Raw genomic sequence first — 10,390 nt, 5'->3', positions numbered from 1 at the left:
GCGATCGGTCCCACCAAGTTCGCAATGCAAACTCCTTGTTTCCCTTCGTAATGTTTCAGTCTTACCAAAATGAGCGATCGGTCCCACCAAGTTTGCCTGACCAACTCTTTGTTAACTCATTGCTAAAATCGGTCTCACCGAGTTCATGCAATCAGTCACACCGAGATGAATTTTTGCCCTTGTCGATGTTCTGGGAACCGGGTTACCTAGACTTGTGTTCCTGCGGCCACTATGTGGCTCCATCAACGGCCTGGTACGACCCATCTTCAGCATCGATAAAGCAAGACCCTCGTGGGGGGCCAAGCCTCGCAAGGCGGATGACACAAAGACCTTTAGAGGGAGGGGCCTCCCTAGGCCGACTTTTGAGGAGCGTAAATTCCTATGCAGGCGCTCACCTCATGAGGTTAAGGTGACGCAAGCCATGACGACCAAGGCCAGGCGGGTGCCAGCGGGCGCAGTACATCAGGTTTCCTCTTTGGTGCTAAGGAGGCAAGCACAGGCGCGGAGTCCCAAGGAATCAGCCAAAGGTTTCCATTCCCGTGCTACAAGATCAAGACCGCCAGGACGGAGGTCATCGCCGAGCCCACCACGACGTCACGACCAGAAGCTTTGCAGGCGAAGACCACCTTTCATCAGGATAAGATGTACTATTTGTCTCCCTTCAAACTTGGCCATTGTGGGATACCTTCCCGCCTTCATTTTGGGGAAGAGGACCAAGGCCACTATAAATATAGGTTAGCCACTACCATAGAGGGGGCGATCCGATCCGAACTCTCACCTGCTCACACCAACACAAGAACAAACCTCCTGAGATTGTTCTTCCTGTGTACCAGTTCATCTTCAGCACACCACGAGGCCAATCCACCACAAAGCAGGAGTAGGGTCTTACACCGCAAGGTGGCCCGAACCTGGGTAAACTGCCGTGTCTCTTTCCTTTCCGTTCATAAAGCTAGGCTGTGAGAGCGACGAGTTGGTAGGCTGGGGAGATTGAGTTCTTCGCACGGACCGTAGAGTTCGAATGTTTCTTGGGTCTGCAGAGCCCCAAATCCGACATTTGGTGCGCAAGGTAGGGGTGCGTTAGAGCCTCTCTCCCGCTGGTGGATCCGCCATGGTTCCACCATTCTCATGGATGACGCTCGTGAAGTTCGCGCTGAGCACCGGCCTGCCATCGCTGCCCGCATCGCCCAGACAGCACCTGCGGGCGACAGTGCCCCTGTCGTTCCCCATCGCCTGCGGCAAGCGCCGCCACCAGCCCCATGACCCAGGAGCAGCAGGCTTTGTCGCTGCAGCCTTTCATGCGGCATGATGGACGCACCGCCACTCCATCGTTTACTCCGGCGGCTGCTTCATCTTCCCATGCTCGTCGCGGGCCGGCGAACGTGCATGCTGCGTTACTCATGGCACGCGAGCTTCTGCGCTATCGCCCGACCGATGACCTCTACAAGGATTGGCTGGACCGCATAGCCGAGCTTGTCAGCACCGCTGGAGAGGCCCCTGCACCGTCTCGCTCGCTGCCTTCCCGGCCGCCTCTTGCGGGCGACGTTGACCACGGTGTGCCTCCTCCACCCCCAGGCAAGACGCTATCCTAAAGTCAAAGCGTGAGGCCCCTTAGCGCGACCTGCTGTGCAGGGCGTGGGCGCGCGACAAAGAAAGCTGCCAAGTGGTGCAGCGACTGAGGGAGTCCTGGATTAGGGGGTATCCGGACAGCCGGACTATATACTTTGGCCGGACTGTTGGACCATGAAGACACAAGACTCAAGACTTCGTCCCGTGTCCGGATGGGACTCTCCTTTGCGTGGAAGACAAGCTTTTCGATTCAGATGTTAGATCTCCTTCTTTGTAACCGACTCTGTGTAACCCTAGCCTCGTCCGGTGTCTATATAAACCGGAGGGTTTCCGTAGGACCAGAACAATCATAATCATAGGCTAGCTCCTAGGGTTTAGCTTCTACGATCTTGTGGTAGATCAACTCTTGTAACACTCATATCATCTAGATCAATCAAGCAGGAAGTAGGGTATTACCTCCATCAAGAGGGCCCGAACCTGGGTAAAACATCGTGTCCCCTGCCTCCTGTTACCATTAGCCTTAGATGAACATTTCGGGACCCCCTACTCGAGATCTGCCGGTTTTGACACTGACATTGGTGCTTTCATTGACAGTTCCTCTGTGTCATCGCAGCAAGGATCGATGGCTCCTTCAATCATCAACAACAACGCGGTCCAGGGTGAGACTTTTCTCCCTGGATAGATCTTCATGTTCGGCCATCTGGAGCAGATCGACAGCTACGCCCCTTGCCATTAGGCCAGGTTCGGAAACTTGAACTACACGGCCGATATCCACGGAGACTTGATCTTCGACGGATTCAGGCCTACGCTAGGAGCGCCGAACAGTCACGACGAGCACGGCTTAGATCTGTTGTCAGACAAGATTCACGATATCACACCTGCAGTAGCTCCGGACCTAAATCCGGGGCAGATCACGTCGTCCGAGGACGGGTGGATGGACCCTGCCCCGGAGGCCGCAAACTCATCGGCGGTAGATCCGAACACAGACTCCACCTCTAAGGAAGTCTGTGTCACCGGACCCCCGGACTTGTGTCCGGCTGTAGGTTCCAGACCGTATGCACCCGGGCCCATCGAATCTGATTGGGCTCCGGTAATGGAGTTCACCGCTGCAGATATCTTTCAGCACTCGCCCTTCGGCGACATGCTGAATTCATTGAGGTCTCTCTCTTTATCAAGAGACTCTTGGACGAACTATGTCCGGCTCGAGTGGGAAGCAAGCGACGAGGAAATTCGTTACCCACCCACCACCCACTTCATTGCCACTGTCCATGATTTGACCGACATGCTTGACTTCAACTTCGAAGACATCGACGGTGTGGATGACGATGCAGGAGAACAACAGGAACCACCGCCCACGGGGCGCTAGACAGCCACCTCCTCTTATGATATATATATATATATATATATATATATATATATATATATATATGGTGGACACTCCCAAAGAAACCAATGGCGATGAGGCAATGGAGGATAACCCCTTAGGGAAGAAATCAAAGCATAGGCGTCATCGGCGCCCCTCTAAGCCCCACCACAGCAATACCGGCACAGGAGACGAAAACAATCTGGATGGTGCCGAAGATTAATACAATCCCGATCAGCCTGCCTTCGAGCAGGCCGGACAGGAAGACGGGCAGGTTAGCCCAGATGAACCGGCGATGGACGGATACTTGGAGGAGGACAACTACATGCCTCCCTCCGAAGACGAGGTGAGCCTCGGCGATGATGAATTTGGCGTGCCTGAGGATCCCGTAGAGCAGGAGCGCTTCAAGCGCCGGCTTATGGCCACTACAAGAAGCCTGAAAAAGAAGCATCAGCAGCTCCAAGCTGATCAAGATCTGCTCATAAACAGATGGACTGAGGTCCTGGCAGCCAAGGAATACACACTTGAGCGCCACACCAAAGGTTACCCAAAGCACAAGTTGCTACCTCAACTCGAGGAGGAGGTCCTAAAGCCCATGCTACCAGCACAGGACGAGGCTGACCGGCTACCTTGTGGCCGGGATAAAATGGCGTATCAGCCCAAATACCAGCCCGCACCCCCACGCAAATACACTACAGCCCGGGGCAATAGGCAGGACCTGCAAGACATATTGGAAAACAAAGCAGTACAGCCAAGATCGATCTACGGATTGCGGGGGCACGCCCCAACACATGACGATGATCGTCATGCCGGATACACTATCAACAAGTCCGGCTGGGCCGAACATAACCGACCAGACTTATTCAAACTGCGTAGTAACATAGCCCGGCATAGAGGCGCCGCACACCCCCCCTGCTTCACTGACGAAGTAATGGATCACGAATTCCCAGAAGGGTTTAAACCTGTAAACATCGAATCATACAATGGCACAACAGACCCTGCGGTATGGATTGAAGATTTCCTTCTCCACATTCACATGGCCCGCGGTGACGATCTACATGCCATCAAGTATCTTCCCCTTAAACTCAAAGGATCGTCCCGACACTGGCTGAATAGCCTGCCGGCAAATTCCATCGGCAGTTGGGAAAACCTGGACGACACATTCCTCGACAACTTCCAAGGCACTTACGTGCGACCACCGGATGCTGATGACTTGAGTCACATTACCCAACAGCCCGGAGAGTCCGCCAGGAAATTCTGGACTCGGTTCCTAACTAAAAAGAACCAAATTGTCGACTGTCCGGACACCGAAGCCTTGGTGGCCTTTAAGCATACTATCCGCGACGTGTGGCTCGCCCGACACCTCGGCCAAGAAAAACCGAAGTCCATAGCGACCCTCATGACACTCATGACCCGCTTTTGCGCGGGCGAGGACAGCTGTTGGCTTGCAGTAGCACCACGCCAAGAAACTCCCGCACTTCAGATGTCCGCGACAGTGACGGCAAGCCACGGCACAATAGACATAAGCGTCGGAACAATGACGACAACACCGAAGACACGGCCGTTAGCGCCGGATTCAGTGGCTCAAAATCCAGACAGCGGAAAAAGCCGTTCAAAAGAAACAATCCGGGATCGTCCAGTCTGGACCGCATACTTGACCGCTCATGCCAAATTCACGGCACCCCCGATAAGCCAGCCAACCACACTAATAGAGATTGCTGGGTGTTCAAACAGGCCGGCAAGATAAATGCTGAACACAAGGACAAGGGGCTGCACAACGATGATGACGAGGAGCCCCGACGTCCGAACACAGGGGGACAAAAGAAATTCCTCCCCAGGTGAAAACGGTAAACATGATCTATGCCACCCACATTGCCAAACGGGAACGAAAACGAGCTCTAAGGGACGTCTATGCGATGGAGCCAGTCACCCCAAATTCCAACCCATGGTCATCCTGTCCGATCACTTTTGATCATAGGGACCACCCTACCAGCATCCGTCATGGCGGTTCAGCCGCATTGGTCCTTGACCCAATTATCGACGGATTCCACCTCATGCGAGTCCTTATGGACGGTGGCAGTAGCCTGAACCTACTTTATCAGGACACAGTGCACAAAATGGGCATCGATCATTCAAGGATCAAACCCACCAAAACCACCTTCAAAGGTGTAATTCCAGGAGTAGAGGCTCCTTGTACGGGCTCCATAACACTGGAAGTGGCCTTCGGATCCCCGGATAACTTCCGAAGCGAGGAGTTAATCTTCGATATCGTCCCTTTCCGTAGTGGCTATCATGCACTGCTTGGATGAACCGCATTCACTCGATTCCATGCGGTACCACACTATGCATACCTCAAGCTCAAGATGCCAGGACCTCGTGGGGTTAAAACAGTCAATGGAAACACAGACTGCTCTCTCCGTATAGAAGAGCACACTGTAGCCCTCGCAGCAGAAGTACAAAGCAGCCTTCTCCAGCAGGCCGCCAATTCGGCGACAACAACCCCAAACATTGTCAAGCGAGTCCGGAGCACTCTGCAACAGGATCGCCAGGCATGCCAAGGGCGCGACTAGCAGTCCGTCCTCCGCCCCAGCCCCATTCAGGCAGCATTTGTGCCGCGCGTACACAATTACACACTCAAAATACCATGGGCGTAGGCGGAGGCGCAACGGTGATACGGTCCACAGTGCGGTTCAGCCGTCACAAGACCCGCATACTTTAATAAACTTCTTTCTCTTTTAGGACCCTACTTTCGGGCAGCCCCTACAAAGAACCGGATCATCGAACATATCACAGGAGGGAGAACCAAGGAGGCAAAAGGGTTTGCACACAAAGGGAATACCCAGGTGGTATCTGTCAATGATCGTTATACCTGTTTTACATACCCGCATGCGTCCCGCCCTTGGATAGGACATGTCAAATAGTCCTACTTGTTTCTGCTTAACACATTAATTGTACACATACGCTTGGACATATTATTTAAATAACAACGGGAAATAATATACAACGTCGGCTTATTATTCCTATCTTCACATTTTCCTTAAAAATGTTTATTTAATATTGCATCCGTACACTTTGGTACGTTCAGTTTGCCAGGGGCTTCTTATGGTGCCCCATAATACAGCAAGATAAGTCCTAACACTTTTGACAGTGCGGCACTCCGAACTTATAACATTATATGCATCAGCTCTGAATCATGTCTTGGGTCAATAGTTGGGTTTGCCTGGCTCCCTTGTTTTGGTACCTTACATTCTGTTATATCGGCTAAGGTAGTGTAGGGAGAACTACTGCGATTGTGTCCCGGTTCTTCCGGACGAGCACCTCGGTAGAGAAAGCCGAAAAACTGACTGTCATGATGTGGCGAGAGCTGGTCGCTGTTCGAGAGGTCTTAAATCCTTAAAGATTTTTTCCGCTTCAGTCGAGGAATCGTCCTTGTCCGATTTAGGCATGTATAGCGCCACAATTCGTCTTTCCAAATTCTAGGGTCTTCGCCGAAATTTAAAATTGTAAACTTCTATGGCTAAGTGAGAGTTATAAAGCCGCATAGTCCGATTGCCTTGTTCGCTGCGCTAAACACCTCCTTGAAGGACCAAAAAATTGGATAAATAGTGTTTGGGTTTTCCACAAACACCCCAGTACTAGTTACGTGGGGGTGGAAGCTGACGACTGGCCTACTTTCAGAATTTTATAAACAGCCGCACAGAAGGTAATATTTTAAATCAACAAAGCACCATATAGAGCAAACAAACTCGTTTTCATATTACAAAGACGACATGAGTACATTCACTCAAAGATTATGTCCTTGGTACATTCATTGGCCATGAGGCAAGCGCCTTTCATAACGCCATCATAATATTTCTCAGGGTAGCGATGCGCCTTGCCCTTCGGCGGTCCATCCTTCACCCGCTTCTCTACATCCAGCTTGGCCCAATGCATCTTCGCACAGTCAAAGGCCCGGCAGGTGTCGGTGTCAAAACCGGCGGATCTCGGGTAGGGGGTCCCGAACTGTGCGTCTAAGGCTAATGGTAACAGGATACTGGGGACATGATGTTTACCCAGGTTCGGGCCCTCTCGATGGAGGTAATACCCTACTTCCTTATTGATTGATCTTGATGGTATGAGTATTACAAGAGTTGATCTACCATGAGATCGTAGAGGCTAAACCCTAGAAGCTAGCCTATGGTATGGTTGTTGTTCGTGTCCTACGGACTAAACCCTCCGCTTTATATAGACAGCGGAGGGGGCTAGGGTTACACAGAGTCGGTTACAGAGAAGGAGATCTATCATCCGGATCGCCAAGCTTGCCTTCCATGCAAAGGAGAGTCCCATCCCGACATGGGTGGAGTCTTCTATCTTGTATCTTCATAGTCCAAAAGTCCGACCAAAGTATACAATCCGGCTTTCCGAATACCCCCTTATCTAGGACTCCCTCAGTAGCCCCTGAACCAGGCTTCAATGACGATGAGTCCGGCGCACAGATTGTCTTTGGCATTGCAAGGCGAGTTCCATCTCCGAATACTCTAAAGTAATCTTCAAACACTTAAATCGTGTCCGGCTCTACAAGATAAAATTCCACATATCATCATAGAGAGAACAATATTTCACAAATCTAATCTGCTGACAACTCTTCACAGCGTGACAGCACGCCATGGCCCGGTCATTATTCGAACCGTTTTCTCCTAACCAATTACTGCGCATATTGCGAGGCGGTTTCCTTGGCACGTCTTGTCGAAGCAGAGGTCATGTCCCCTTATTGCGGTATTCTCATCAATACGGGTGTGGGTAACCTAACCGTACCACCAATCGCGGTGAGTGGGGAATGAGCAGGTTTTACTAGGCAAGCGGGCAGGCGCGAAGTTTCATCGCCTCTATAAAGAGGAAAGGCCTCTTCCTTTCCACCCACGCATTCTCCTTCTACTCAACCATTCCCTTTTGCTCGAGCCCTAACACCCGAGCTCTCATCTTCTCCACCAACAAAGTTTCTCCGAAAATGTCCGGATCCGAAGCGGGAGGCAAGTGGATGGCCTCTACCGTCCAGGAGAAGGATATCAAAAAGCTTCGGGAGGCTGGGTACTTGGCCAGGAAAATCGGCCACTGTCTTCCCATGGCGGGACAGATTGTCCCCATTCCGGAGCCCCATGAGAGGGTCGTGTGTCTCCCTCATTTTATCCGTTGGCTCGGGGTTTCCCCTTGACCCATTTCTTCGCGGCATCATGTATTATTATGGGATCGATTTCCATGATCTATCCCCCAATTCCTTCCTCAACATCTTGACATTTATCATCGTGTGCGAGGCCTTTATCCGTATCATGCCACACTTCGGCCTATGGCTGAAGATCTTCAATGTGAAGCGCAAGGTGGTGAGCGACGAGCACGCCGAGTGCGGAGGTGCCATGGTGAGCCGGATGCCCAAGGTCACATGGACGACAGGTACCTTCAATGACTCCGTCAAGGAGTGGCAGGAACAGTGGTTCTATATTACTGAGCCGCGCAGCAAAAAGTGGGCCGCTGCTCCTGAGTTCCGATCCGGAGCCCCTCTGCAGCTTATGTCGTGGCCCAAGAAGGGCTTGAGCTGGTCCTCTTCCGACGAACTATCGGTGATCCAGACTCGCGTCAAAGGTATGGAAGACAAGGCCATCAAGCTTGTTGACGTAGTCCAGGTGATGTTGGTCCGCCTGGTTCTTCCTTGTCAGCATCGAGCCTGCAGTTTGTGGGAGTATGACCCGGCCGAGCACCAGACCCTGCGAGATCTTTTCGGCTCCTCACACAAGGACATCTGGAAGGTGCTTTTTAAGTCCGGCAAACCGTGGCCGGACTCCGCCGCGGACCGCGGGTACCAACTGTCCCACCCCGCAAGTCTAATAAGTAGTCATTATATTTTGTCCATCCATATGTTTCATGGTCATATCCCGGGAAAGATGCTCTAACGCGCTTCCTGTAGTTATCCTAGCGATGGATGAAGAAGGCGGGGCGGATACACTGTCCGGCCCCGTTGCTGGAAGAACCAGCCGGACCACTTCTGACGAAGATGTTGGTCCCGATGCCTTACGAGGCGCCAAAGAAAGAGGCCCATAAAGAGGCCAAGGAGACCAGGAGCGGCCTCCGTCGTCACAGTGCTTCGGACACAAAATCCGAAGACTCAAATACCCATATCTCCTACGAAGAGGAAGATGAGGAGGAAGAAGACGAATCCCCCACTGGGGGAAGAAAGAAAAGGACGGCATCCTCATCCCTGGAGGCCGAATTGCGTAAGAGGGGAAAAACCCCCATTCCAGAGGCGTCCACCACGGCTACCGACAGCAATCCGGAGTGGGATCCCAGGGCCTAGCCCCTGGTAAACTCGTAAGTATACGAAATCCAAACATGCTTACGGGTTCGGGATCGCTAAACCGTAATAATTTAACTTGCACCACCCTTTTTGCAGTCCGGCAAGGTCTCGTGCCGAACAGTCCTTGTTGGAGGATTCGTTGAGCTCAGATGCCCTAGAGAGCGAGACACCTCCGAGGGTCCCTTCCCCTATGCTTGGTTGTGGCACTGAGGTGTCATCCCGAAAGGACTCGTGCCAGTAGGGGCGTACCTCCGGGGCCGGACATGCGGGGACGGCAGCTCCCATGAGTGTCGACGGCAGGGGTGGCCTTGGACTTGGCTCATAGCCGGACACAATTCCGGAGACTCTTAAGGCTCCGGGATCAGGCAGGCAGCCCCCCTTGACTGGAGGGGGCAATCCTGCTTCGCCTGCAACCTCTGTCCAACCAAAGGTGTAGGGCAGGTTATCGACAGTGCTGAAGAGCGCTTCCATCGTCGATGAACACCGCGCCCTTATGGGCATGGTGATTGAAAAGATTCGGTCCGCTGAGAGCGGACTAAATGAATCCCGCGCCAGCATTATCAAAGGCTTGGAGGTACGCTTTTGGGAATTTTTAGCAGAATGTCATAGTGTAGATAGTAGCCCCTGATTCACTGTCCGGTGAAGAAGAGAACAGGAAAGGGGATCAAATATCCGTCCGGAGGAGACTCAACTAATGGCATACGTCTCTTCCTTTGTAAACAGGAATCTGCAGCGACTGTCGTCTCTCATACTGCAGAAGTATCCGGACTTAAACAGACTCTAGAGCAGGCCGAAGAAGAACTTGGCCAAGTAAAGAAGCAGTTGGAGGACAATCAAGGTATGTGGAAACCTCATTAAGTTTAGCACAAATAATTAGTTGTGACTAATGAAAGCATTTATACTGCACGCTCTAGGGGCGAATGCTGAAATTGAGGCGCTTAAGAAGGCCGTTGCCCTGGACGAAAAGAAGGCAGCCGCGGAGCAGGCTCTCCACGAGAAGCACGAGGCCAGGGTTACTGAAGCTGAACGGGAGCTCCAGGAAGCCGTGGAGAAAGGTGAGACTTTGGAGCAGAGTCTATCATTGAAAGAATCCAAACTCGATCAAGCCCTCCGGGACACAAATGATGCTCGGGAGG

Source organism: Triticum aestivum, chromosome 7B (genome assembly GCF_018294505.1).
Source record: "Triticum aestivum cultivar Chinese Spring chromosome 7B, IWGSC CS RefSeq v2.1, whole genome shotgun sequence".
In the NCBI taxonomy this organism is placed as follows: Eukaryota; Viridiplantae; Streptophyta; class Magnoliopsida; order Poales; family Poaceae; genus Triticum; species Triticum aestivum.
This window is presented reverse-complemented; position numbering follows the sequence as displayed.